Below are 26,850 nucleotides of genomic sequence, written 5' to 3'. Positions count from 1 at the left end.
GGCCGAGTTCTTTCTCATAGAATCTTCTCGTCTCCGGGAGCAGCTCTCCTGGGGTCCCCACTGGCTGAGGAAGGGAATCACCCCAGAAATCCAAAGTGCTCTTACCAATTCCCCTGTTGGTATTCCACGTGGCCCTCCGCTTTGGCTCTAACTGGTTCCAAGCATCTGGAGAGGTCACATTCCAAATACCAGCTCCGGACAATTTCCCTCCTGCTCCAGGCCGTGGGATCCTCAAGCAGAGGGTCTGCTTCTCATTTGTCGAATATTGGTGCCAGGCACAGAGCCTAGACCCAGGGAGCCTCCTGGAGAAGTCTTTTGTGTGTTTGACAGAAGAGACATAAGAAAGTTATCTGCTTGACTGCTTAGAGGAATTAGGGATTCACGACAGTTGTCAACACTGCAGAATACAATGGCATCGGTCAGTCAGTCGCTTCAGTCACTCAGTCGTGTCCAACTCTTTGTGACCCCATGGACTGCAGCACACCAGGCCTCCCTGTCCATCACCAACTCCCGGAGTCCACCCAAACTCACGTCCATTGAGTTGGTGATACCCATCTAACCATCTCACCCTCTGTCGTCCCCTTCTCCTCCCGCCTTCAATCTTTCCCAGCATCAGGGTCTTTTTTCAAAGAGTCAGTTCTTTGTATTAGGTGGAAAAGTATTGGCATAGTACATGATGGCATAGTACACTTATTTAAGAGACCAGGTGGATGTTAGACAAATATTAAGCTCTGTTTATTTTCTTGGGCTCCAAAATCACTGTGAATGGTGACTGCAGCCAGGAAATTAAAAGATGCTTGCTCCTTGGAAGAAAAACTGAAGAACCTACACAGCATATTAAAAAGCAGAGACATCACTTTGCCAACAAAGGTCCGTGTAGTCAAAGCCATGGTTTTTCCAGTGGTCATGTATGGATGTGACAGTTAGACCACAAAGAAGGCTGAGCACCAAATAATTGATTTTGAACTGTGGTGTTGGAGAAGATTCTTGAGAGTCCCTTGGACTGCAAGGAGATGCAACCAGTCCATCCTAAAGGAAATCAGTCCTGAATATTCACTGGAAGGGCTGATGCTGAAGCTCCAATACTTTGGCCACCTGATGTGAAGAGCTGACTCATTGGGAAAACCCCTGATGCCGGGAAAGATTGAAGACAGGAGGCAAAGGGGACAACAGAGGATGAGATGGTTGGATGGCATCACCAAGTCAACGGGTTTTGAGCAAACTCCAGAAGACAGTGAAGGACAGGGAAGCCTGGCATGCTGCAGTTCATAGGGCTGCAGAGTTGGACATGACTTACAGGCCAAACAACAATAAGGCCCAATTAACTTGCCAAGAAGAAAAGGAAATTGTGACCCTGTAGCCGAATGATGCTCTCTTGGTTATTTTAATTAACCCCCAAGTGAGGCGGGGCAGCTGACAGAACTCCAGCCGCCCTTCTCAGAAAAGGTTTGCCATTCAGCCTTGATGATTCTGCTCCGGCTCCTGGTATTGCCTTGGAGCTACGGCTTTCCGTCCTATTTCTCTTCCTAAACAGTCACCAGGTTTAAGGCAGGTAGATTATTTTCGGGCTGCCTCTGGGGCACTGGGGAGGTGAGAACACTTTACATACTGTTAACTCGAAATGGAATTGGGCACCGGTGCATTAAGACAAGCTGGGTCTCAACTTCCTATCGACAGTAGTGGACACACTCGCTTATGGAGCCATTTAAGCAGCTCTGACTGCGCCCTCTTATTTGTGTTTGGTCCCCAGGCAACCTGAAATTCCTCCTGTGACTTTTAAACAATGCCTGGTGGACATGGGGTGGAGGGGCCCTTGGATGGGAGGGTGTCTGTCTTCCACCCTCTGGCTTCCTTAAATACTGTGAACACTGGAAACTTAGTCACACTCAGATTCAGAACTCAGTGAAAATCCCCAAATAATTCTCTGTGTGTTTTCATTTATGCCATGATTTTCTTTATTTGGTGTAGCAGGCTGAAGAGTGATCCCCTCAATGAATAATACTGACGGATTTCAGGTAATAATCTCTGGAGCAGGCACACGTTACCTTATAAAGATTTTTTTTTTTTAAAGAACTTTGCAGAAGTGATTAAGCTGACGGTCTAGAGATGGAAAGATGATCACCCCACATTTCCATGGTGAACCCTAAATGTAATAACATGTATTTGCTTAAAGTAATGTCTGTGAACTCTGGTTGCACCACATACTCCATTTTTTTAATGTACTAACGTATTAACTGATTTTGGGCTGTGATGGGTCTTCGTGGCTCCACGGGCTATCTCTAGTTGGGGTGATAGGAGGCTGATTTTGGGGTTCTCACTGCAGTGCCTTCACTTGCAGAGCAGGGGCTCTGGGTGTGGAGGCTGCGGTAGCCGTGGCTTGTGGGTTTCACTGCCCCACGGCATGTGGGATCTTCCCGGACAAGGGATCAAACCCGAGTCCCCTGCACTGGCAGCGGATTCTCAACCACTGGACCCCCAGGGGAGCCCGAGAACGTGCATGTTTATAGGAGGGAGGTCTTACTCCTACACACGAGAAGGTCACATGCTCATGGAGGATTCTGGGAGGTGCAACCCCAGACCGAGGGATGCCGGGAACCCCGGAAACTGAAGGAGCCGGAAGCAGATTCTCGCCCAGGACCTCGGGGCGGGGGGGCGTCCTGCCCACTCCTTGGTTTCAGTCCAGCGATACTGACTCTGGACTTCCACCCTGCAGGATTGGGAGAGAACGTATTTCTGTGTTTGAAGTCACCCCATGTGTGGTACTTTGTTACAGCCCTAGGAAACGAATACATTTGGTATATAGCTGAGAACTGATAATATACATTATTCATGCATTTAACAAATATTAGCTCTGGGGCAGGCACATGTGAACCTGGGAGGCGGGCAGAAGAAGGCTGGGGGTGCTCGTGAAGCCCTGCCATCCCACCTCGATCATACGCAAAACACTCCAAAAAGAGAAGTTTTATCCTTCACATCAGACTCTGAAAGGGGCTCCTGCCACCCCCACGTTAAGGAAGCCTTGATGTAAATGTTGAGGGTCAAAATCCCTTCCTCAGCTAAATGACGTCGCCCGCTGCAAGACCTTGAGGACAAAGCGCATCCTCTGCCTCCCTTAGGAGAATAGACAGAGGCAGAAGTTTGAATGTTGACTCAATGTCTATCCTAAAATTTGAGGTCACGCATTTATGCAAATACGGACCGAGTGCTCAGCCTAAAGTGAGCACTTAGAACAGCTTACAGCCTGCTGCTACCCTGGGTTCTAGGGACACGGCGGGGCACAGAACAGCCCAGGACAGTCCTGCTCTCGTGAAGCTGACACCCTATGGAGGAGAGCCGACAAACGTCCAGACCAACGTATAAGGACTCAGGAGACATTAAGCGGGAACAAAGGGGAGTGTAAGCTGGTGGTGGGCACCAGGCCGTGCTTCATCTAAAGACTAGTCGGGGCACGGATCTGCGAAGGGGACTTAGGCACAGAAGACTGAAGGAGTGCAGGAACGGCCATAAAATCCACAGCAGTACTTACCGTTCTCCCTCTGACTTGTTTCCCCTAGCGTAGTATCCTCAAGGTTCATCCATTTAACGCCAATAGCAAGCTTTCATCTTTTTATGGCTGAATAATATTCCACCATGTCTATGTGTATATATGTACATATGTACATGGTCTTTATCCATTCATCAATCGACGGGCACTTAGGTTCTTTCCTGTGGCTCAGACAGTAAAGAATCTGCCTGCAATGCAGGAGACCCAGGTTTGATCCCAGGGTTGGGAAGAGTCCCTGGAGAAGGAAATGGCGACCCACTCCAGTATCCTTGCCAAGGACGGAGGAGCCTGGTGGGCTACAGTCCATGGGGTCTCAAGAGTTGGACACGACTTAGCAAACAACACTTTGACTGTAAGCTGTTTCCAGACCTTGGCTATTGTAATTATGAGCATAAGCACGTATGTTGAAATCAGTGTTTTCATATTCTTGGGATAAACACCCAGAATTTCTGGATTATATGGGAACCTTCATACTATCTTCCATAGTGGCTGCACCAATTTACAAGCCTACCAGCAGTGCAGAAGGGTTCCTTCCCTTTTCTCCATATCCTCATGAACCATATGATCTCACTCAAATGTGGAATACGAAAAATCAAAACAAACAATAAACTAAAACAAGTGAACAAACCAGACAAAAACAAACACTAGATACAGAGGAAAGAATAATGCTTCCCAGAGAGAGGAGTGTGGCAGGTGGGGTGGGGAGGGATGAAGTGAGTAAAGGGGGTCAGCTCTATCGTGATGGGTGGGACCTTCTTGCTGTTGATCACACCGTAGGGTGTGTTGTCACTGTTTAGTCACTAAATTGTGTCAGACTCTTGCGACCCCGTGGACTGTAGCCCGCCAGGCTCCTCAGTCCATGGGATCTCCCAGACAAGAACACTGGAGTCGGGTTGTTGTTTCCTTCTCCAGGGGAGATTCCCGTTCCAGGGATCGAACCAGGATCCTCCTGCACTGGAAGGTGGATTATTTACCACTGAGACACCAGGAAAGCCCAGGGTATATAGAAAAAAATATTGTTATAGAAATAAAATATTATTGCACCTGTGTAACTTAAATAATGTGACAAACCAATTTTATCTTAATTTTTAAAAAAAAAATCCATGGGGAAAAGTAGTTCTCAACAGAGGGAAAAGCTAGTGCAAAGGTCTGGAGAGATGCAAGTTTGGTGAACAGCAAGGAGGCAAATTTATTAAAATTAGTTGCTGGCTTAGTTTAGCTGGTAAACAGACAAGCAGTAGAGAAGGAAACCATTCAAATAGAAGGGAACTTTTGCCTAGTGAGTTTAGACCTCAGTGGCATGCGTTAGACGGTGAATTGTCTCACAAAGGAAGAGAGAGCAACTCTGCCGTGTGGTTTACAATTCTTCTTGGGAAAGGAAGAAATCCACGCAGGGCATTAGGCAGAGCCAATCCAGAAAGCAAAACGGGGTGGGCTTTTAAGCAGACGTGAAGGAATACTGAGCTGGCCTGGAAAAAGGAGTAGGATATGGTTGGCTGGAGATTTTGTCAGATTCTTTAAAAATTAACTGATGAGTGCATTTTTGGCTGCACTGGGTCTCCACTGCCGCACTCGGGGCTCCTCTGTGGCGGCGAGCAGGGCCTGCTCTCTACTGCGGGGCGTGGGCTGCTCATCGGGGTGCCTCCTCTCGTTTGGAGCACGTGCTCTAGAGTGCAAGCTTGTGGGATCTTCCTGGACCAGGGACCAAACCCGGGTCCCCTGCATGGGCAGGTGGAATCCTAACTACAGGAACCACCAGAGAAGTCCCTGTCAGATTATTTTGTGTGGGTTTGTTTTCAGTATTTTGTAACTGAGCCTCAGGACTCTGTTCCCTACTTCCTTATTAGACACCAATGGTCAGGTTCAAGATAGACACCAAGCTCGGGAAGCTTCCTTAGGGAAAGTGACTGAGGGTATGACCTGGAAGGATCTCCCAGCCAGGGAATGGGCCCCTGGAAGCACATTTCCAAGGACCTAGAAAGTGTTAAAAAGCACTGCTCCCTGGAGGGCCTGGACCAGCAGAAATGAGATTTCCAGGGCCCTAGTGTCTGAAATGCTGTTAGGACACTTGTGTCCAGCAATTTGAAGGTAATAAAACTCTGATTCAATTCCACAAATGGAGACAACTGAGCGGCAGGAAAGGGTGGTAACAGAGCGCTTTGGCTCAGAGGCAGAGCAGACCTGGGCTTGAGTCTCGTCCTCCATGACCTTGGGAAGCTGATTTTCCCACCTGAGTATCTGTAGTGGGGAGACTAGTGCATGCTCAGTCGTGTCCGACTCTTTGCGACCCCGTGGACTGTAGCCCACCAGGCCCCTCCTTCCATGGAATTCTCCAGGCAAGAACACTGGAGCAGGTTGCCATTTCCTTCTCCAGGGGATCTTCCCGACCCAGGGATGCAACCTGCGTCTCTTGCAACTCCTGCATTAGCAGGCGGATTTTTTTTTACCACTGCACCACCAGGGAATCCCTGGATTGAAAAGTGTCCTCCGCAAATTCACGTCCACGTGAAGGCCATTCATGTGGCCTTATTTGGAAATGGGCGCTCTGCAGATGAGGCCATCCGGGGTTGGGGTGAGACCTGCATCCAGGACTCATGTCTTTATAAGAGAAAGGAGAGGAAATTCAGACGCGGAGAGAGACAAGGGAGAGGCCCTGTGACCGTGGAGGCAGGCTTGGAGCGATGCAAATACAAGCCAAGGGCAGTGGCAGGTTTCAGGCTCCCAGAAGAGCTGGGAAGAACGGGCAGGGGTCCTCCCCTGGGGGGGGACCCTGCCTCCAGAGGGGGTACGGCCCTGCCGCGGCCTTGATTTCAGACTCTAGCCGCCGACGCTGGGAGAGAACGCATCGCGGCTGTGTTCAGTCACCGCGTGGGCGAGCATTTGTTCCTGCAGCCCTGGGAAACCAATACGGCATCCTCACGTATAAACTGAGGGAGAGAGACTGGCCTGTGCGCTGCGCTGACACACAGTGGGCATGCAGAAAGCAGCATCTGAAAGGCCTGGGACGCCCTGCGGTGTGTGGAGCTGGTTGACCTGGGGTTGACCACGCATCAGCAGGCGCAAGACCCTGATGGGAGCCAAACAAAACACGTAAATACAACGTGGAACCAGGCAGTGATTAGCAGTACGAAGAAAAATAAGATGGGATAGGAGACCGAGGGGGATGGGAAGCAGGGCCTATGTGCTATTCTAAAATTGGCTGATCAGCAACTTCCATGGAAGGCCATTGGTTTAGACTATGTGCTCCCACTGAAGGGGGCATTGGTTCTATTCCTGGTTGGGGAACTAAGATATTGCATGCCACATAGCTCTGCCAAACAAGTAAATAAATAAAAATACTTTACAAAAGTGGTTGTACCATTAAGAAAAATAAAATAAGACTGGCTGGCCAGGGGAAGGCCTTTCTGAAAAGGTGACATTTGAATAAGGACCTGAATGTTAAGTGGGTGGCATGTGGTCAGTATCCGTCAGTTCAATTCAGTTGCTCAGTCGTGTCTGACTCTTTGCGACCCCATGAACTGCAGCATACCAGGCCTCCCTGTCCATCACCAACTCCCGGAGTTTACTCAAACTCATAACCAATGAGTCGGTGATACCATCCAACTATCTCCTCCCACCTTCAACCTTTCCCAGCATCAGGGTCTTTCCCAGTGAGTCAATTCTTTGTATCATGTGGCCAAAGTACTGGAGTTTCAGCTTCAGCATCAGACCTTCCAATGAACACCCAGGACTGATCTTTAGGATGGACTGGCTGGATCTCCTTGCAGTCCAAGGGACTCTCAAGAGTCTTCTCCAACACCACAGTTCAAAAGCATCAATTCTTCGGTGCTCAGCTTTCTTCATAGTCCAACTCACATCCATACATGACCACTGGAAAAACCATAGCCTTGACAAGATGGACCTTTGTTGGCAAAGTAATGTCTCTGCCTTTTATATGCTGTCTAGGTTGGTCATAACTTTTCTTCCAAGGAATAAGTGTCTTTGGTCAGCCCTCCATGAATCTTAGTGAGTGTTATAAATATGATGGCTATCATTAAATGGGCAGATGTGATGTTAAAAAATGTGTTTCAAATCCAGGCTCTGAATAAGCAGTGTTGTGGCTTTCTCTGAGTCTCCTGGAAAATAAAGATAGTGATATTGTCACAAGGTAAAAAAAAATTGTGAGTCAGTAATTCAGCAACCATCTTTGGTATATTTGATGGGGAAAGTTTACAATTTCTAATCTAGTCAAATTTATCGTTCTTTCCTTTATGCTGGTATTTTTGTCTTGTTTAAGAAATCCTTTTTCACACTGAAGTCATACAGATACACTTTCAGAGAATGAGTTTCTAACCTTTTTTATGCTATGGATCCTCTGGTGTGTTTTTAAATGGCTAAGGTAAAAATTATAGGATTACAAAGGAAATCAATTATGCTAAAATTCAGCTATTAATTAAAATTTATGACATACTATGATATATAGTAAATGTGCTTCTTTTTAAAATAACAAGATTTAGCAGCAAATCTAATAACTACTATAAATTTCCAAGTACTAATGAACATAAATAATATTTTGAGATACTTACAAAGACGGTAGTGTAATATAAAAAATCTGTATTCTTATTAATGACTAAATCACAGGTACCAAAAGATTACTGTGGTCTGTTGTCTACATTAATTGCTGAATTTCTAAATTTTAGTTAGAGCTAGTGAAAATAAATTATCAATTATTTTCCCATCCACATGTTCATGAACTGACCTAATTCTACCCACTGACACATTATGTGTTAGTCTCTCAGTCTTGCCCAGCTTTTTGGGACCCCATGGACTGCAGCAGACCAGGCTTCCCTGTCCTTCACCATCTCCTGGAGTTTGCACAAACTCAAGTCCATTAAGTTGGGGATGCCATCCAACCATCTCATCCTCTGCCTTCCCCTTCTCCTCCTGCCTTCAATCTTTCCCAGCACCAGGGTCTTTCCCAATGAGTCAGTTCTTCACTCAGGTGACTAAAGCACTGGTGCTTCAGCTTCAGCATTAGTGCTTCCAATGAACACTCAGGACTGATTTCTTTTAGGATTGACTGGTTGGATCTCTTTGCAGTCCAAGGGAGTCTCGAGAATCTTCTCCAACATTGCAGTTCAAAAGCATCAATTCTTCAGTACCTAGCCTTCTTTATGGTCCACATATTTGACTATATGGACCTTTGTTGGCAAATGATATCTTTGTTTTTTAATACACTGTCTAAGTTTGTCATAGCTTTCCTTCCAAAGAGCAAGCATCTTTCAATTTCATGGCTGCAGTTACAGTCAGCAGTGATTTTGGAGCCCAAGAAAATAAAATCTGCCACTGTTTCCATTTTCTCCCCATCTATTTGCCATGAAGTGATGGGGCCAGATGCCATGATCTTAGTTTTTTGAATGTTGAGTTTTAAGCCAGCTTTTTCACTCTCCTCCTTCACCTTCATCCAGAGGTCCTTTAGTTCCTCTTCACTGTCTGCCATGTGGGTGGTGTCAACTGCAAATCAGGCTTCCCAGATGGTGCTAGGGTAAGAACCCACCTGCCAATGCAAGAGATGTAAGAGATGAGAGTTTGATTCCTGGCACAGGAAGATCCCCTGGAGAAGGAAATGGCAACCTACTCCAGTATTGTTGCCTGGAGAATCCTATGGACAGAAGAGCCTGGCGGGCTATGGTCCATAGGGTTACAAAGAGTTGGGCACAACTGAAGCGACTTAGCATGCATGCATGCAACTGCATATCTGAGGTTGTTGATATTTCTCCCGGCAATCTTGATTCCAGCTTGTGATTCATTCAGCCCAGCATTTCACATGATGTACTCTGGCAAACCACTTCAGTCTTGGAAGAAGCCTTCCGAAAGGACTGCAGAAAGATCCTCTTCCCACTGGGGAAGGGAAGCCTTCTGCCCAGCTGTATGATCCTCTATCGCGCAGCGCAATCATTCTTCTGAGGAAACAGATGCTCCAGAATTCTCCTGTGTTGTGAACACGTGTGAGGCAGGAACAAGGTCTGTGACAGGGCTGAGCCATGCTGCCATGTTGGAACCTGAGGCAAAGGAAAAAAATCAGGGATCCTGATTCTGTCTTTATTTAAAAGTTGGATATTTTAGTCATCATGGAACTTTACTCATTAATGTGTATTTTTAAAAAATATTGCATTAAGGGAATCCCTGGCAATCCAGTGATTAGCACCCAGAGCTTTCACTGCAGGGACCCTGGTTCCATACCTAGTCGGGAAAGACCCCAAATACCAGTCTGAGCAGCCAGAAAAAGATATTTTTCAATAAAACACTGTATTAAAATATGAATTATTTTGATTCCTGACTTGAGGGGAGAACGCCCTTAAATTTTGCATGCTCGACTTCCTCTCCTCACCTTCATTCCTACTCTGGTCTGTGAGTCTCTGTGTGAAGCTATTTCCTCTAATGATAGTTTTAGAAGGACACTTCTGGCAAAAGTTCAAAACTTTATCTGTAGAGAAACACAGCGGTCAGGATTTACCGAGATAACAGGAAAGGAAGGCCACTTCCCAACCTCGAAACTGCTCGTTGTCCAAGTGACTCTTGGCTGCCAATTGCCTTCTCCAAGTGAGAGAGAATAAACTAATTTCGTACCTATTCAGTCCAATAAAGTGCTTTGTCCTACCTCCACCTCCAGTGATAAGAGACAGAACAGTTCCTTCCCCATTGCTAAGCAACGGTGAAAACAGTGCGCAGCATCTGTACCGGCCTGACCGGCTGATAGGAATCAGTGTCTAAAGTTCTTGTTTGCATTTTGAAGTCAACAATAACTGCAGTTCTCTATTAGTGTTCATTAAGTTGGTTTATCGCTGGACCCACTTCAATCTCCACTTGGCGAGTCGACTGCGTTGTCCTCCTAGGGAAAGAAATATTTGGCAATAAAAACCCTGGGTTGGTTTCCACCCCTCATTTCCCCTCGAGAGGCTGGGAAACTGTGGTCAGCAGCCCTGGAGAACAAGGCCTCTGTGGACGGTTCTGGAAGAGTGGCGTGGAGGACAGGGCGGGAAGACTCTGGTCTCCTGGAGCTGGCTTCTGTCCGCTCTGTGCTGAGAAGACCAGGCCGGTGGAGCAGAAATCTATCGTGTGAAATGAGCCGGGGCTGCACCCTGGCCCTGACGCCAGCCCCGAAGTTTCGAACGCACTTCTGGGCCCCCTTCGTGGACGAGCTCCAGAGAGGGGCCCGGCCCAGGGGCCTGGGCAGCTCCGGCCTCTCCGGCCGGGGACGCGGTCAGATTGCGGCCTCGGTGCGACGGGAGAAAGCTCCAGCCCGCTTCAGAGAGTCGTCCCCGGACGCCGCCTCCCGGGGGCTGACTCGCCCCGGGGTGGCTGACGGCTGCCAGCCCCGCCAAGGAGCCCGCGCGCCACCTCACGCGACCTGCCCTCGGTCCCCGGTTCTCAGGGTCCAGGTCTGCTTTGCAGACAGAACCGGAGAGCAGCTCCCGGCCGTTAGCGAGGATACGCGCCCCTGCGCTCTCAGCTCTCCCCGGAGCGGAAGGGCGGCGCTGCCTGCCCGGGCCTCCTCTCTTCTCCGCCCGCGAGTGGCAGAGGCCTGGGCGGGCTCACAGGCCCGCCTGCGCCCCCTAGTGTCCGCAGGAGCCCAGCGCCGCTCGAAGCGGCACCGGGGGAGGCCGGGCTTGGCAGGAGTGCTTGCTGGTGGGGACAGAGGAGTGACCGCGGCGGGAGGGCCTGATTCCAGGAGAGCCGGGGCGGGAGAGAGGGAGCAGGGTCTACCCTCTTGATTCCGCTCGGCGGCCCAGCAAACGGTCCTTCTTGAGCCCGCGCATCTCTCCTCCTCTGGGTTATGAAGGCAGAGGTGCTTTGGGACTCCATTACTGAGATGAGGGGAGGTCCAAGCCGTCCGAGTGCGTTCCTCGTCCTGAGGAGCTATGGAACGGCCTTTGTTATTGCTGGTCAGTCGCTCAGTCGTGTCCGACTCTTTGCAACCCCGTGGACTGCAGCGCGCCAGGCTTCCCTGTCCTTCACTATCTCCTGGAGTTTGCTCAAACTCATGTCCATCGAGTTGGTGGTGCCATCCAACCATCTCATCCTCTGTCGTCCCCTTCTCCCCCTGCCCTCAATCTTTCCCAGCATCAGGGTCTTTTCCAATGAGTTGGCTCTTCCCCCCAGGTGGCCAAAGTATTGTAGCTTCAGCATCAGTCCTTCCAGTGAATATTCAGGGTTGATTTCCTTTAGGATGGACTGGTTTGGTCTCCTTGCTGTCCAAGGGACTCTCAAGGCTTGTGGTTAATATGTGCAGAAGCCTAATTGTTGTAAGATGAGAGATAATCCAATAGCTTCTCTAAGATATTCTCAAAGTCCAGAGTCGCTTGCTTCGCTGTAGTTACCAAAATGTGTACTCAGTTCTATACAGAGATACCTTCAGGCCGTGATTCCTGAACAACAGACCAGCTGTGAAAGCTTGGGATGAACTGAACAGCAAGCTCCTTTCACCTGATAATTCTGTAGCGTTTTCTCTGAAAGATGCAGGAGTGTGTGCACTCAGTAGTTCAATGTCCAAACCTTTGCAACCCCATGGACTGTATCCCCCAGACTCCCCCGTCCAAAGAATTTTCCAGGCAAGAATATTGGAGTGGGCTGCCATTTCCTACGCCAGGGGATCTTCCTGACCCAGGGGTCAAACCCATGTCTCCTGCATTGGCAGGTGAATTCATTACCACCGTGCCACCTGGGACGCCCACAGGAGAAAGCTTAGGTAAATGTGAAAAAGAGTCTGTTCTCAAGGTAAGCCAAGGCAGGGAGGGCACGGGAATGTGGTGTAGATACCAAGAACCATTCAGTAAAAGAAGAATTGACTGTAACTTATCCCAGGGGTAACCAGGAGTCTCACCTAACTAGCAGCTTTAAGCAAATGGTTGCTTAAAAAAAAATCTCTCCAGATTGACTAGTTTGATTAAAAAGTCAAAAACAAACACAAACAAAAAAACCAACCAAACAAACAAACATGTCAAAAACAAGAATGGGAAACAAGTTTAACTATGTATTTACTTTTGTCAACTGAAGAGTCTGACACAGAGAGAGTGATCCTGAAGGTTCCGTCTGCAGAAAAGTATCAGGATCGATTAATAATGTCTGCCATGAGCACACGGTAGGACTAGTGGTTTGCGTGGCAACTAGGCAGGAAGAAAAGGTAATAGACCATAAGAACTATGTTAATTTAAGAAATTATTAAGAGATCTAAGCCACCTCACCTTTTGATGCTGTTTTTGGTCACTCTTGTCCTCAGGGATTGTAATGATGTGGTTCTCCCACTTTCTGTGCTAGGGAACAGGGTATCTACTGTTCCCATCTTCTCCCTTCTTGGTTTGCCTGACTTCTCAGCTATCTTGAAGGCTGGATGGGTAGATGGTTGTGTGGATGTGTAGTTCTAGATTGTGACTTCATTTCCCAGGGATCTGAGCTTTGTCTCTTCAAGACTCCAGAGTTGAGTGTCTAGAATTCCATCCCTCAAAATGTTATTAAAAAAGTAAAAAAAATAAAAATCAAATGAGAACTCAATAGATCAGAGGGAAGGAAATAAAACTTTGAGCATTCATTTATGTTGCAGGGAAAGCTGGATGAAAAGAAGGTACTGGTATGACTGCTGTTTGCCATCCCAGAGCATCACAGCAACTTAACTGGCAAATGATGCTGCTCTGCCCTGGGACCTTCTGAAATCCAAGTAGGCAGGCGAGCCCAGCAGTCTTACAAACCCACTTTTACATACACATGGCAGACTCCAAAGACTTCTACTCACTACTTGGCCCTGCAAATTGCTACTTTGTGTATCAGTGGCCACACAAGGGAACAAGGGGAAATGGAATATAACATTGTTCTCTGCTCTCTAGGATCTAATCTAGGTATCTTAGGCCTGTGCTGCCAATGTTTTTGGTGGCAGGAGAGCTAGGGAATGGGGCATGAAAGACTCAACAGCAGAAAAAAATCCAATGAGTCTTCCAAAGGCTATTTCTATGGACAAGTTCAAGGATTCACCCACGGCTTCCACACTCCCCGTGATGGCCTGGTCTCTGTTCTCATCTTGGTAATGCATGTTGCATTGAGGTTTTCTGTGATTGTATCAGGAGTGTGGGCTCCATCTGGCCATCAAGGCCCATCCAAAGGTGGGTTGATGGACCCTAATAGCATGGACAAGGCTCAGGGGATCTGATAACCGCAGCCCTGCAGGACCGTTGTGTGGACCAGGGAGCATCCTTTCCTAGGATGTGGCGCAGGGCAGCTTGGCTGGGTGAGGCACTCACTCTGTGCTCCCACGGCACCTCCACAAGGGTCCCCCAACTGATCGGCGCTCATCAGCTGTGGGCAGAAATCTCAGGGGCTAAAGGGAACCAGCTGGGGCTCTGTAGAGCCATGTCTAACACCAGTGTCTAGCACCACGTCCAGCCCCTGGACACGGATGAGGATGTTTGTTGGTGAGGAAGAAATAATGAATGATGTTTCAGGGATGTGAATATGGGCTGAACATCAGTCAGAACATTCTGGTCATTAGAACTGCCCATGATGGGATGGCCTGCCTTGGAAAGCACCAGTGGGGCGCAGCAACTCCCTGGTACACATTCTGGTTAGACTGGAGCAGTGCAAAAGCATTTAGTGATGGGGGCCTGATGCTGAGTCCAGGGGCTCAGACACACGTGGGGTCCTGGCTCCACTACATATAACCGTGTGGGACTTAAAGGCAGTTGGCCTCGATGACCTCAGGTGTGAAATGGGGGTAATAACCCACTCTCGGTTCTCTTACAGGAGCACCTGAGACACAGGTGTGAGCACAAGGCATTAGTTTGGGAGGTGATCCAGGAAGTGCAAGGGAAGCAGCAGTGAGAGGCGGACAAAGTGGGTAAAGCCTACCAAGGGCGCCTTATTAAGCCCTGCCTGGCCACCGGGGCTCACTCCTGTTGGGGAGCTTCGGAGGAACCCAGGGGGATGCCCTTCTCTGAAGGATGAAAGTGATGTCCATCGGCTTGAAGCAGGTCTTCAGTTCCCAGCCAGAGATTGAGGTCAGGTTGCAGCCGTGAGCGTGCTAAACCCCCCACTGGACCAGTGGCCAGGAACAAGGCCCCCACAGCTCTGCCGAAGATGGATTCCCATAAAGAAATGGGGAGCAGTATTTATTAGGAGAAAAGAGAGTTCATGTGGATAGATAGATGCGAGGACGCAGAGAGTGTCGCCCACGTGGCACTTTGCATCACTTACGGGCAGTTCTTCTGGGTTCCCTTTGCCCCGTCATCTTGCTTTCTCTGGTTCTGAGTCTGTATCTGGGTCTCCTGGGCAGCTCAGTGGCAAAGAGTCTGCCTGCCAACACAAGAGACGCAGGAGATGTGGGTCCAATCCCCAGGTCGGGAAGACCCCCGGAAGGAAACGGCAATCCCTCCAGTATTCTGTAGCCTGGAGGATCCCGCGGACAGAGGAGCGTGGCGGGCTACAGTCCCAAAGTCACAGAGACACGGTCGAGCGACGGAGCACGTGCGCGTGCGTCTATGTTTGGCTTATCCCACGGGTGCAGACGCACCTCTTAGCCAGGACGGACTCTAGTGAAGAGGCCTGCGGGGAGTTGCATCACTTACTCTGAGGGCCGCCCCCTCCCTTCTGGACCCAAGGCGCCTTCCTGAGCGCAGGTGGTTGGGAAGGTCTCCCTGACCTTGATGCTGAGAGTCGTGGTCTCTTACCTGGGCCGGGCTCAGCTCCTCCTGGTCTTCATCCTGCAATTTCCGCCGGCAGGGGCCACACTGCAGCTGTTCCGCCAGCGCCCATCTGTCTCTCGCCTCTGAAGGCCCGCTGTCTCTCCACCACCACCCATCGCAGCCTTCCGGGCAAACCCGCCTGCTCTTCAGGGCAGAGCCAGCTTCCTCTCTCCCCAAATCAGAAGCCACTGGAAGTGGGGAGCGGTCCCTCCAGCCACAGCTGCGGTCAGAGGTGGACAAATGTTTCCGCAGTTACAGGATGGAGCAGGAGCTCCATGAGAGAGGGACTTGTCAAGACAGTGGTCACTCAATAAATGTATTTTGAATTAACGCACATTATAAAGATGAAAGAAAATAATACTCTAAAATGTTCAACGCTCTACCCAATAATAAACTGCTACACCCAGTTGCTATTACTGTTATTACTGATTTCTTTTTCTTAGTAGACAGTGGTACTCTGCAAGAGGAACGGGAACCATCCGGGGTGATGCTGTAATCTTTGGGCTTGTGTGTTTGCTTGGAGGACTCGCTGTTTTGGAGAAGATGGAAATGGTTCTGACCTACAGAATGAAAGCTCTAGAGGAGTTAGGACAGCCTTGCAGGGATCCAGGCACACTGGAGTTTCTCAGCTGGCTTTTAGTGAAGCCACTCCCTTTAATACCCTTTGACATGTGGCCTAATGGTTTTGTGAGTTAAACTGACAGTTTTAAAGCAGGAACAATAGGACTTGTGTCAGGGAGAATTACCTGGTGACCCCCAGCTGTCCTAAGTAGTGGTTTAACTGGATGGATGATTAAAAAAAAAAAAATACAAAAAGTTGTGCAGACACTCTCTCACCACTGAGCTCAAACCCTACCCCAAGGTGCAAAAACTCAAGAAGCTGAAGCATTTTTATCCTGTGAATCCATGCTCCGAACTGTCTGAAGGTGCTTCAGCATGTTAGCCATCACATACCTCCTGGATGAAGGCGGAGCCCCACGGCAGGAGGAAACAAAGAGACAAGCAGGTGGGCCTCCATCTTCCTGCCAGAGAAGCCCTCTTCTGCAGAGCTGCCTTTGAAAGCTGTGGTCTTGACCCAGATCTCTTTCCTAAAGGAAATCTTTTCTCCGCCCTGAACAAAGTCGGCCTCAGGGAAGACGGCAGGTGACACCCCCCGAGATGGCTGGTGTGCCCGGGATCCCATGGAGAGAAAAAACAAACAGGATACTTTAGAAGGAATTCAGGGGGACTTCCTGCAGGCACCTTGGCATGGTTCCCTGCAGCTTCCATTTCTTTCTTTCTTTGGCTGCACTGAGAGGCTTGCAGGATCCTAGCTCCCCAACCGGGAACTGGACCTGGGCCGTGACAGTCAGAGCCGAGTCCTAAGCCCTGGCCCCCAGGGGACTCTCCCCTGCAGCTTTAGAACCCGCAGGCGGCGGCCCCTTCCTCCAGGGATGGCGGCTCGGGTCTGAGCCCTCCTGGCCGCTACACTGAGGTTTCTCCCATCGCCCAGTCAGCGTTCTCACGCGGCACGTGTCCGCACCCTACTGAATGGCCACCCTGAAGACTGACGTTCTCATTTTCAGGCATTTGATATTCTCCTGGCCTGGGAAGATGGGTTCCAGAAGCCAGCTGTCTTTTTTTTTCCCCCTGTGGTCTAAGATGTCCAACCTCCTCTTCCTCCAAACAAATGCTCCTGGATCACACTGCAAAGAGCAGCAGAAGAAAGAGTTTTAAAAAATACACTGGCTTGAGCTGCCCTGTCGATACTAATGCATTCAGGAAGCCGAAGGTGGCTCCCAGGACAGCTATATCAGGTCTGGCATTCAGATATTTAGTGGCCGAGTAATTACTGTAATAATTAATTTCCGTTGCTTAATCCAGCAATCAGGCATGTCGCTTTACACATGGGAAAATGTTAGTCCCTGTAGGGGAGTGTGTGTGTGTGTAAAATACAGAGCAGCAATTGTAATTTTGTTAAGACCTGGAGATCTGTTTGTGGAATAAATAAGATGCTTTTAGATGGGTTTTGCAGTCATAGGTTTGGGAGAAAAGCAGGAAAGTAAATAAAGAGAGAAAAGAAAATGTCCCAGGACTTCCCTGGTGGTCCAGTGGCTAAGACTCCGTGCTCCCATTGCAGGGGACCCGGGTTCAATCCCTGGTCAGGGAGCCAGACCCCACAGGCCGCAACTGGAAAAAAAAAAAAATCCCACACCCAGCGCAGTCAAAACAAATAACAAATATTTTTTAAAAATTAAATGTCCCAAATTTCAAACGCCACCCTGGTGAGAATTTCTGCAAATTAGTGTGTTAGTCACTCTGTTGTGTCTGACTCTTTGCAACCCCATGGACCCACCAGGCTCCTCTGTCCATGGGATTCTCCAGGCAAGAATACAGGAGTGGGTTGCCATTCCCTTCTCCAGGGGATCTTCCCAACCCAGGGATCAAACCTGCGTCTCCTGTATTGCAGGTAGATTCTTCTGGATTGGCCAAATGTGACAGTTTGCAGCTTTGGAAACAGCAATGTGAAATGGGTTAAGCTTTCACAAATCCTGCCTTCCTTTCACAAATCCAGCTTTCCTGAGCCATGATGCTCCATAGAAATATCCTGCAGGACACAGATGTCATTTTAACTCTTCTAAGACCCACACATTTTAAAAGTACAAAGAGGTAATGAAATTATTTTTAAAATAAAGTTCACTTAATGCACTAGATCTGAAATATTATGGTCTTAAAATGAATAGAACAACATATTACTGGGACAGTTTGGATTTTTTTTTTCATATAGTCTTTGAAACCTGATGTGGTTTTTACACATGTAGCATATTTCAGTTTAGTTCAAAATTTGGTTTCAGTCTCAATAGTCACATTTAAAATGCCCAACAGCCACATGTGGCCAATGGCCTGTCTACTGGCCAACACGGAGACACAGGCTCTGGTTAGAGGCACTTCCATGCAGCCACTGCTGACACAGAGATGTATAGCGGACAGTGTTGTTTTATGGGTCAAAGGCGATGTGATTCAATTTAAATGGTTCCTGGACACTTTGACAGGCTGAGGGAGAGATCGGCATATCTTTCTCATCTTTAAACCTCCCCTTGACGTCCTTTTCGTGTCTGTTTTCATCCTCCCGGGGTGGAGTCCGTTGCAAGGACCCAGTCATGCTGAATGCCTCGTCCCGTACCGTGGGAGCAGGTAGAGAAAAAGCACTGAGGTTGACTCTGAACTCAAGGGATTTGCCATCGGGAAGAAGAGGCTGTATCAAAACACAAGGATGGGCAGGTCCCATCAGACCGCATAGAGCCTGAGGTCAGGTGAAATGTGATTAAATGCCAAAGTGAAAGGTGCACGGGGGTCGAGAGGGTGGCCGCACTCACCGGGACAGTTTCTAGGGAAAGGCAGGTCCTTCAAGGCTGACTAGGGCTCCCGCAGGCCCAGAAGAAGGGCATCTGGGGAAAGGTACCATGGTGGCCCCGCGAGCATCCCCCCGTCCACGCCCACGAAGCCGGGAGTGACGTCGGCACCTGCCTTGCTCTGTGCAGCTCAGTTCAGTTCAGTCGCTCAGTCGTGTCAGACTCTTTGCGACCCCACGGACTGCAGCACGCCAGGCCTCCCTGTCCATCACCAACGCCCGAAGTTTACTCAAACTCACGTCCACCGAGTCGGTGATGCCATCAGCCATCTCCCTCTGCCGTCTGCTCTAGTCAAGGAGCAGACTGGAGCTGCTGTGCCTCTCGGCCGGCCGGGCCTGCCTTCTTCCCTGAAAGCCTCTGTTCCCCTCGTGCCCTCTGTCTCAGCCTTCCCTCTCCTCGCCCGCCGTGCAGCCGTGAGCGCAGCAGACTAGCTCCCCATCTTCTGGGGGGACCTGCTTCTAGCCCCCACGCATTGGGCGGGGCCCTGTGACCAGCTCTGGCCGGTGGGCCGGGAGCGGAGCGCAGGGACTCGCTCCCAGGCCAAAGCACTCAACGGCCGACACGGGGCCTCCAGGACGTCCTCCAGAGAGATGGGCTGAGATGGCTGCTCCGTCAGTAACCGCGGGGATTCAGCCTTTGTGCTGCCTTCAGACGGGCACATCCTGGGAGGCAGGACTGCACTATGAGGGGTTTCAATTCTGTCCCATAGACGTTGTCCCCACAATTCCACCTCGCCAGTCCCGAGTGATAGAGCCCCTCCACTGGGAGGGCAATAGGGTTAAATAGAATGGACAGCAAACCAGTCAATCCCAGAGAAAATCAACCCTGATTATCACTGGGAGGACTGATACTGAAGTAAAGCTCCAACACTTCGGCCACATGATGCGAAGAGTCAGCTCATTGGAAAGGCCCCTGATGCTGGGAAGGATTGAGGGCAGGAGGAGAAGGGGACGACAGAGGATGAGATGGCTGGATGGCATCACCGACTCGATGGATATGAGTTTGAGCAAGCTCCAGGAGATGGTTAAGGATGGGGAATCCTGGCGTGCTGCAGTCCACGGGGTCGGACACAACTGAGGTAATGAACAAAAACCGCTGAGAGAGGCTGGGATGCATGGATTGGCCGAGGGGGCCCCGGGGGTCATGTCTTAAGTATACATCAAAAACCTTGGAATGCCTTGCTCTCTGCTGAGGGGAATTCCCTCCACGGTCACCTAAGAACTTAGGAGGCTCCTTCCAGGAATCGGAGGCTGGGGATCCAGACAGACCCAGGTCTGGTGCCCAGCCCATTGTCCATCCCATCCCACAGCGGGGGAGCCAGGCAGGGTCAGCACTCAGTGATGGGTACATGGGGCGGAAGGGGGGACGAGACCCCGGATCTGTCTCAGGGAATGAGAAGGAAGAGGACGGGGCTCAGACCGCGGTGCTGAGGAAGCGAAGGACGTGGAGACAACGAGGGTCGTGCTTCCCCTGGACGACCGCCCAGAAGGGCCCTCTTCCTCCGTGACCCTGCAGCCACGCTCCTTCCCAAGCCCTCCCCGTCCCCGCTCACCCCTCCCAGACCGTCCTGAGTAACCTCCAAGGTGAGGGACAGGTCTCCCACGTTCAGTCCGTCATTTAACACACAGGCGTTGAAGACCCCAATGTGCTTGGCTTCTGGATACAGAAGTGTCCCGATGTGCTTCTGTCCCTAAGGAGTTCCATCTGGTGGGGGAGAGAGACGAGGTCTAAGCGCTGGGAAAGACCTCCAAAGGGGGCTGCTGGGAGCACAGAGCAGTCAGGGAGGGCTTCCCAGGGGAGGTGAACAGCAGTGGTCAGGCAGAGCTGAGGGAGGGGCCGTCCAGGCACAGGCAGCAAGGAGGACACAGGAGAAAGGGCAGAGCTGGGCTGTTTGGAGAAGGCTAAGTGTCTGGGCGGGAGCAGCCCAGGAGGCCCTGTGGGCGAGCAGTAAGATATGAGGCTGGAACGGAAGGGGCAGGACCTGGTCACCAAGGGCCCGGTAACCATGGCGATGGGATGCGCACAGGCCAGCCAGGAGCTGCTGCAGAGACTCCAGCAAGGAGCGCCTTGATCAGACTCGTGTGCAGTTGGAAGGGCGTGGGGGGGGGGGGGTTATTTAGTGAGCTGGCAGACAGGAAGCGACCTTTGTTGAGGGTTTATTTGTGCATCTCGTGTGTTTATTTGTGTTCAGCAAAACCCGCCCTGGCACAGGTGGTGGGGGAAGATGAGCCCGGGGCCGAGGGCAGCAGGCGGGAGGAGGACGGGGGATGACGGAGGCTTTTGACAAACTGCACACACTTGGTTTGCTCTGGGCGAGGGGCCAGGGAGCGGCGGGAGGGGCGGGATGGTGGAGAGAGAGACCCCGTGAGATGAGGAGTCAGAGCCAGAGAGGGAGCAGCCGGGACAGAAGCTCTCCAGGAAGGAAGGCAGCGAGGAGGAGGTGCAGAAACGGGGACCAGCCTGGACTCAGCATGGCTGAGGCTCTTCTGCAGGCGTGCTGGGAGCTCAGTCCACAGTCCTGTCTGACGCTTTGCGATCCCATGGACTGTGGCCCGCCCGGCTCCTCTGCCCAGGGGATTCTCCAGGCAAGAATTCTGGAGCGGGGTTGCCATGCCCTCCTCCAGGGGATCTTCCCAACCCAGGGAGTGAACCCTTGCGTCTCCTGCATTGGCAGGCGGGTTCTTTACCACTAGTGCCATCTGCAACGAGGGATGTTTAATTTTATTTTACTTAGTGTGTAAGTCAGTGGTCCCCAATCAGGGGCGGGTTTCGCAGAAGACAATTTTTCCACGGATCAGGGTTGGGAGGTGAGGGGGTGCAGGCAGGGATGGTTTCCAGATGATTCAAGCACATTACATTTACTGTGCACTTTACTTCTATTACTATTTACATTGTGATATATGACGGAGTAATCACACAGCTCGCCATAATGCAGAATCAGTGGGAGCCCTGAGCTTGCTTTCCTGCACCTAGATGGTCCAATCTGGGGGTGATGGGAGAGTGACGAGGAGCGGCTGTAAACAGATGTGCGGCCTGTCTCCTAACAGCCCCCGGGGCGGTCGGTGGCCTGGAGGCTGGGGGCCGCTCGTTTACATCATTAACAGCACTGGACGTCGAGGTCCTCCTACCCCAATGCCGACGCCCACCAGTCCTCATCAGAATGACTTCTGTGTGGGTGTGGGTCACACCACAGGTCCAAAGAGGATCCAGAGAAGTCAGGAGAAGCGAGAAACGAGGGTAAGGTGACACGGACCTTCCGTGACAAGGAAGGCCCCCCACGGAGGATTACTGGAGATCCTCCCAGTGGGGGAGGGGGGTTTCATCATGTGAGCCAAATTTATTTATCTATTTTTAAAAATTTTGGCCACACCCCATGGCATATGGGACCTCGGTTCCCTGACCAGGGGTCAAACCTGGGCCCCCTGCAAAGGAAGGTGGAGTCTTAACCACTGGATTGCTCAACAAGGCCCCTAATTTCCTTAATGTAATAAAGAAAATGATGACCAAGAAGGTGATAGCCACTTAGGCTATAACACCACTGTGAATAAGAAAATACAGGTAAAACAGTATTTTCTTTAGAACACCTCAGTACAGACATAAGAGGTATATGTATATGCAACTTAAACCGATGACCAAGGGGGAGGGGAAGGCAGTAAACGTGGGAAGGACCCCAAGTTTCAAATGTCGCTTCCTAAATCCTCCCCGGAATTTAATTAAGAAATATGAAAAATACATCTTTTGGCTAAATGAGCAGTGTCCATGATACGTACATGGCTAGAAAGATACATACAAGCACATCTTCATGTTCACAAGAAAGCAGCGTTAGAATCTATCGCTTTGGGCCTAGAGACTTGGTCTTGCTCTCTCCTCGCCCCATCCCCAGTACTCTTAGAGGATTCTGTCACCTCATTAGGTAGAACAGTTAGTTCTGCCATGAGAATATTATTGCGTTTGCCTCAGATGAACCCAAGTTAACTAGGGTACCCCGTAGTAACCAATGGCTCCCTCCTTCCACCCCAAAATGCAATGGCTTAAAGGGTGAGACTACTCTCTCAAATAACCACCTCTGCCTAGATGAAAGGCCAGGCTGATTCAGGGATGCGGGTTCCTTCCTGGTACTTTCTTCTTGGTACAGTTTCATCCCTAGAGTATTGTCTTCCCAGGCCAGAGCTGAGTTGTGGGATCTCCATGTTTCTCCGTTTTTCTTTCCCTTCCTACAGAAAGGGAAACGAAGGAAGTCTGGGTGCATTTGGTCATGTTGGTCGACTTCTAAGTTGCAGTAGCAGTTTTCGATTGTTGTTTTGGTTGGATGAGTTGGGCTGTCTCTCAGAAGATAGCCTGGGAGTGGACTGCCTCCCTTGTGCTCACGTTTCACTGGCTTGGACTTTGTCATGAACCACCACCCCGGGTGGAGGAAGATGAGAGCAGTGAGGTCCCGGGTTCAACAGCATCGCGTGCTTCAGTTCCGTTACCGCGAAAGGAGGGAGAGTGGACTTTGGTCTCTCTGCCGTAGAGCTCTTCCCCAAGGTTCTCATCAAAGGGTGTAAGATGGCAGAGGGCTGGGACTTCACGGGAACAGGCAGCATCTAGACTCGGTGCCTGTGACGTGTGCATCTCTGTCTCTTCGTGACCCTGTGGACTGTGGCCCGCCAGGCTCCTCTGTCCATGGGATTTTCCAGGCAAGGATACCGGAGTGGGCTGCCATTTCCTACTCCAGGGGATCTTCCTGACCCAGGGACTGAACCCACATCTCCTGAGTCTCCTGCATTGGCTAGTGGATTATTTCACACCAGGCCACCTTGGGAAGCCCTAATGTTTGTAGCTGTGGCAGGATTTGATCTCAGAACTGCCTTCATTATTATTTACTTGATGGCGAGGCTGTGGATAAGAGCCAGCTGTCCTGAGCATGGGGTGACCAGCATCAGCTTGTTACACAGTGCGGGACCAGGGTCCCACCCCTGAGCTGGCGAGTCAGGACCGGCCCTTTAACTACATCGCCAAGTGACTCCTGGAGAAGCACAGTCTGCCCGCACCTCTACTCGATCTTGACTTCAGCCTCTTACATGGACAGTTTTCCACTGATTTTTTCCAGCTGGAAAAGTTCGGGCAGCACCCATGACAGTGTTTTTCAAACTGTAACTGAGGACCTACTAGAGAGCAGTGACATCATTTTAGCAGATCCTACCCAGTATTGAAAGAAAGGCAGAAAGGACAGAACAGAGAGAAAGCGTCACACTGAGGATGAGCATTGTTTTCAGTTACAGATACTTGGAGATGTGTCAGGGCAGGTCACCGCCAAAAACTGCAGAGTCATTTGAAGGTCACAGACGTAGGAGGCAGGGGTGTGCGGCAGGGAGTTCACAGACTTAGTGGCCAACAGTCCTGGGGTTGAATCCCACCTCTGAACAGCATGACTTTGGTCAACATCGAACCTCATTTCTTCCTGTGTGAGACGGACTTCCCAGGTGGCGCGGGTGGTGAAGGACGCCTGCCGACGCAGGACACATGGGAGACATGGGACACATGGGTTTGATCCCTGGGTCAGGGAGATCCGCTGGAGGAGGGCACGGCAACCCACTCCAGAACTCCTGCCTGGAGAATCCCACGGACAGAGGGGCCTGGTGAGCTACAGTCCACGGGGTCACACTACAGTGTGACCTAAGTCCTAAGTCAGACAGGACTTAGCGACTACGCACAGCAGAGTGGGTCAGTTTCAGCCTCTTAGGTTGCGGCACTCACCAGGGGCTGGGCATAAATCCCTTGCGGGTCCCTTGCGGTGTCCTCTTTCTTTTTAGGAGCAGAGTGGCTCGCCTGGGGCCTAAATGAGTCAGGATCCCTAACTCTCTGGGTCTCAGTTTCCCTGTTTGTAAAGGAAGGCGCCTTAGCCTGGAAGGTGCTCCGCGCTGGGGTCCGGCAGGGACTGCGTGCAGAAGGCAGGTGCACGTGGCGTGTGTGTGTGTGCTCGTGTGTCGGGGGTGGAAGGACCCTCCTCCGGCCTCGGGGCCCTGCGGGCGCCGAGCTGGCGGATCCCGCCCCGAGGCAGGGACGGGCGGGCCTCCCCGGGGCCCCGGGCGCGTCCGGCGGGCGGAGCGGCAGCGCCACCGTGTGGCCGCGCGGCGTCAGGCCGCCGAGCCTCGCCGGGAGGGAGCGGGCGCCGTGGGGGGCGCTCGCCCGGCTACCCCGGCCCTTCCCGCCGCCCCGACCACCCCGGCCACCCCGGCCCGGTCCCGCCGCGCCTCTGTGGAGCCGCCTGCGCTCGCAAGGTGGGGCGGGCGCGTTTCCCCCCGGGTCCCCACCTGGGAGAGGATGCGGATCCCGACAAAGGCCCACATCCAGCCCCCGTATCTCCTGGTAGGAGGGCGCCGGTCTCGGAAGGCGGGAGGTCCAGGCTTCGTGACCCTGCCGCCGCTCTAGTTTTCCCCTTCCCTGTGGATCGAACCACCCCTACCAGGGTTTGGGCTCTGCGTTTCCTCTTGGGTCCCGCAGCGGAAGGGGAAGCCGTGGGCCGCTCCCCGCCAGGGTTTCCAGAGGGACTTGGCTCGGGGAGGGCAGCCTGGCCTCTCCTCGGGCAGCAGAGGTGCCAAGGGGCCCTGATTCCAGGAATGATAGCCGCGCCCCCCACCCCGACCTTGCCGCCTCCCACCCAGCCCAAGCCTCCATTCTTTCCAGAGCCCGAAGCTTTCAGGCGCTTGGGCCTCTGAGGTCAGAGATGAAGCAAGAGCAGAATTCAGAGACACCCGGGGCTCCCCCCCACCCCCCCACTGTGGGAACGCACCCTCCCTCCAAGCCCACTTTAACCTCTTATTTATTGAGGTTCACCCTGGGCATAGCCCTTGGGCTAAACTCCCCCCAGAAAGGAATCCTTTGGGCATTTAACGAAGTATAGCTGAGAAAGATGAGGTCAGAACAGAGTAGGTCGTTGGCACAAGGTCGCCCTGTTAATAAGAACCCTGGGTGGCCGCAGCGGTAAAGAACCCACCCTCAAAGCGGGAGACGTAAGAGACGGGGTTTGATCCCTGGGTGGGGAAGATCCCCTGGAGAAGGACATGGCAACCCACGCCAGTGTTCTTGCCTGGAGAATCCCATGGACAGAGGAGCCTGGTGGGGTACAGTCCATGAGGTGGCAAAGAGCTGAAGCAGCTTAGCACGCACCCTGTTAGTAAGTAACAGACAAGAAAACCCCAGGTCGGTCGTCTTTCTCCCAAGACCATCACCATCTGAAGAAGGCATCTTTTGCTTCTGCACCCCTGGCCTAAGCGGGGGCGAGGAGCTCTTTATTGAGCCGAATCAGAGAAACCCGGGAGCTGGGAAGAGAGCTCCCATCTTCTCTTCCAAGAGAAAGGTCTTGGCGAGGGATGGGTCTTGGCACCAGGCCCGCGGTCCCTACGCCCCTGGCAGGAGCGCCCCACCCAGCGGCCTCGTCTGCAAGATGGAAACCCAGGAGGGGGCTTGTCGCCCGTATTCTCTCCTATAGCTGTCTGTCTTGACCATTCCAACTCCCGCACGTTGGGGAACAGGAGAGAGAAGGTCCACTGAAACCTGAGGCTAATTACCTGGCCTGTTGAAGGGCTTCTGGAGGTCACACCTGGGGGTCGTGATCATGATTAACTCTGGACTTCGTGCAAGTTAAGTATTTACAACTTTCTGAGTCTGCTCTCCCTTGTGACTACTAACAACTAATGCTTTTAAAGCACTTGTCAAATCTAAACAGAATCTGTGAATTATCACAGTGTTTACAAAAACATCATAAGTGGTATTATTAGCCTCATTGTCCATAGGGGGGAATTGAGGCCGGAGAAGTTAAATATCTTGCCTAGGACTTTCCTGGTGGCTCAGCAGTAAGAGAATCTGCCTGCAAAGCAAGAGGACTGGGTTTGATCGCTGGGCGGGGGAGATCCCCTGGAGAAGGAAATGGCAGCCCACTCCAGTATTCTCGCCTGGAGAATCCCATGGACAGGGGCCTGGCGGGCTACAGTCCACAGGATCGCCAAAGGGTCAGACACGACTGAGCAACTAAACAGGCAACAACAACGGGTCCCAGAGACAACAGGCGGCAGCGTCTGGCCTCATTCCCAGCCTCCCCGGGTCCAGGTGGCCCTTCACCCACCGTGCCACGTGGAGACACCCAGAGCCTCGCTTAGGGGTTTTCTGAAGCCAGAAGAAGCAAAGCTGTGCCCTCAAGGAAACAGCAGTTTTTGTAACCGTC

The 26,850-nt window shown here is 51.3% G+C and overlaps 1 long non-coding RNA gene across 1 annotated transcript; it reads right to left on the bottom strand.

The window, feature by feature from the left end:
- Positions 1 to 7,716: 7,716 nt before the first annotated feature.
- Positions 7,717 to 10,944, bottom strand: LOC139035702 (uncharacterized). Its single transcript, XR_011488411.1, has 2 exons — positions 9,915 to 10,944; positions 7,717 to 9,585 (listed from the first exon to the last, which is right to left on the bottom strand). It is a non-coding gene; the product is annotated as an uncharacterized lncRNA (long non-coding RNA).
- Positions 10,945 to 26,850: the final 15,906 nt, after the last annotated feature.

Source organism: Odocoileus virginianus, chromosome 6, assembly GCF_023699985.2.
Source record: "Odocoileus virginianus isolate 20LAN1187 ecotype Illinois chromosome 6, Ovbor_1.2, whole genome shotgun sequence".
NCBI classification, from domain to species: Eukaryota; Metazoa; Chordata; class Mammalia; order Artiodactyla; family Cervidae; genus Odocoileus; species Odocoileus virginianus.
Note: the sequence above shows the minus strand (reverse complement) of the source record. Positions and strands in the feature narration are given on the sequence as shown.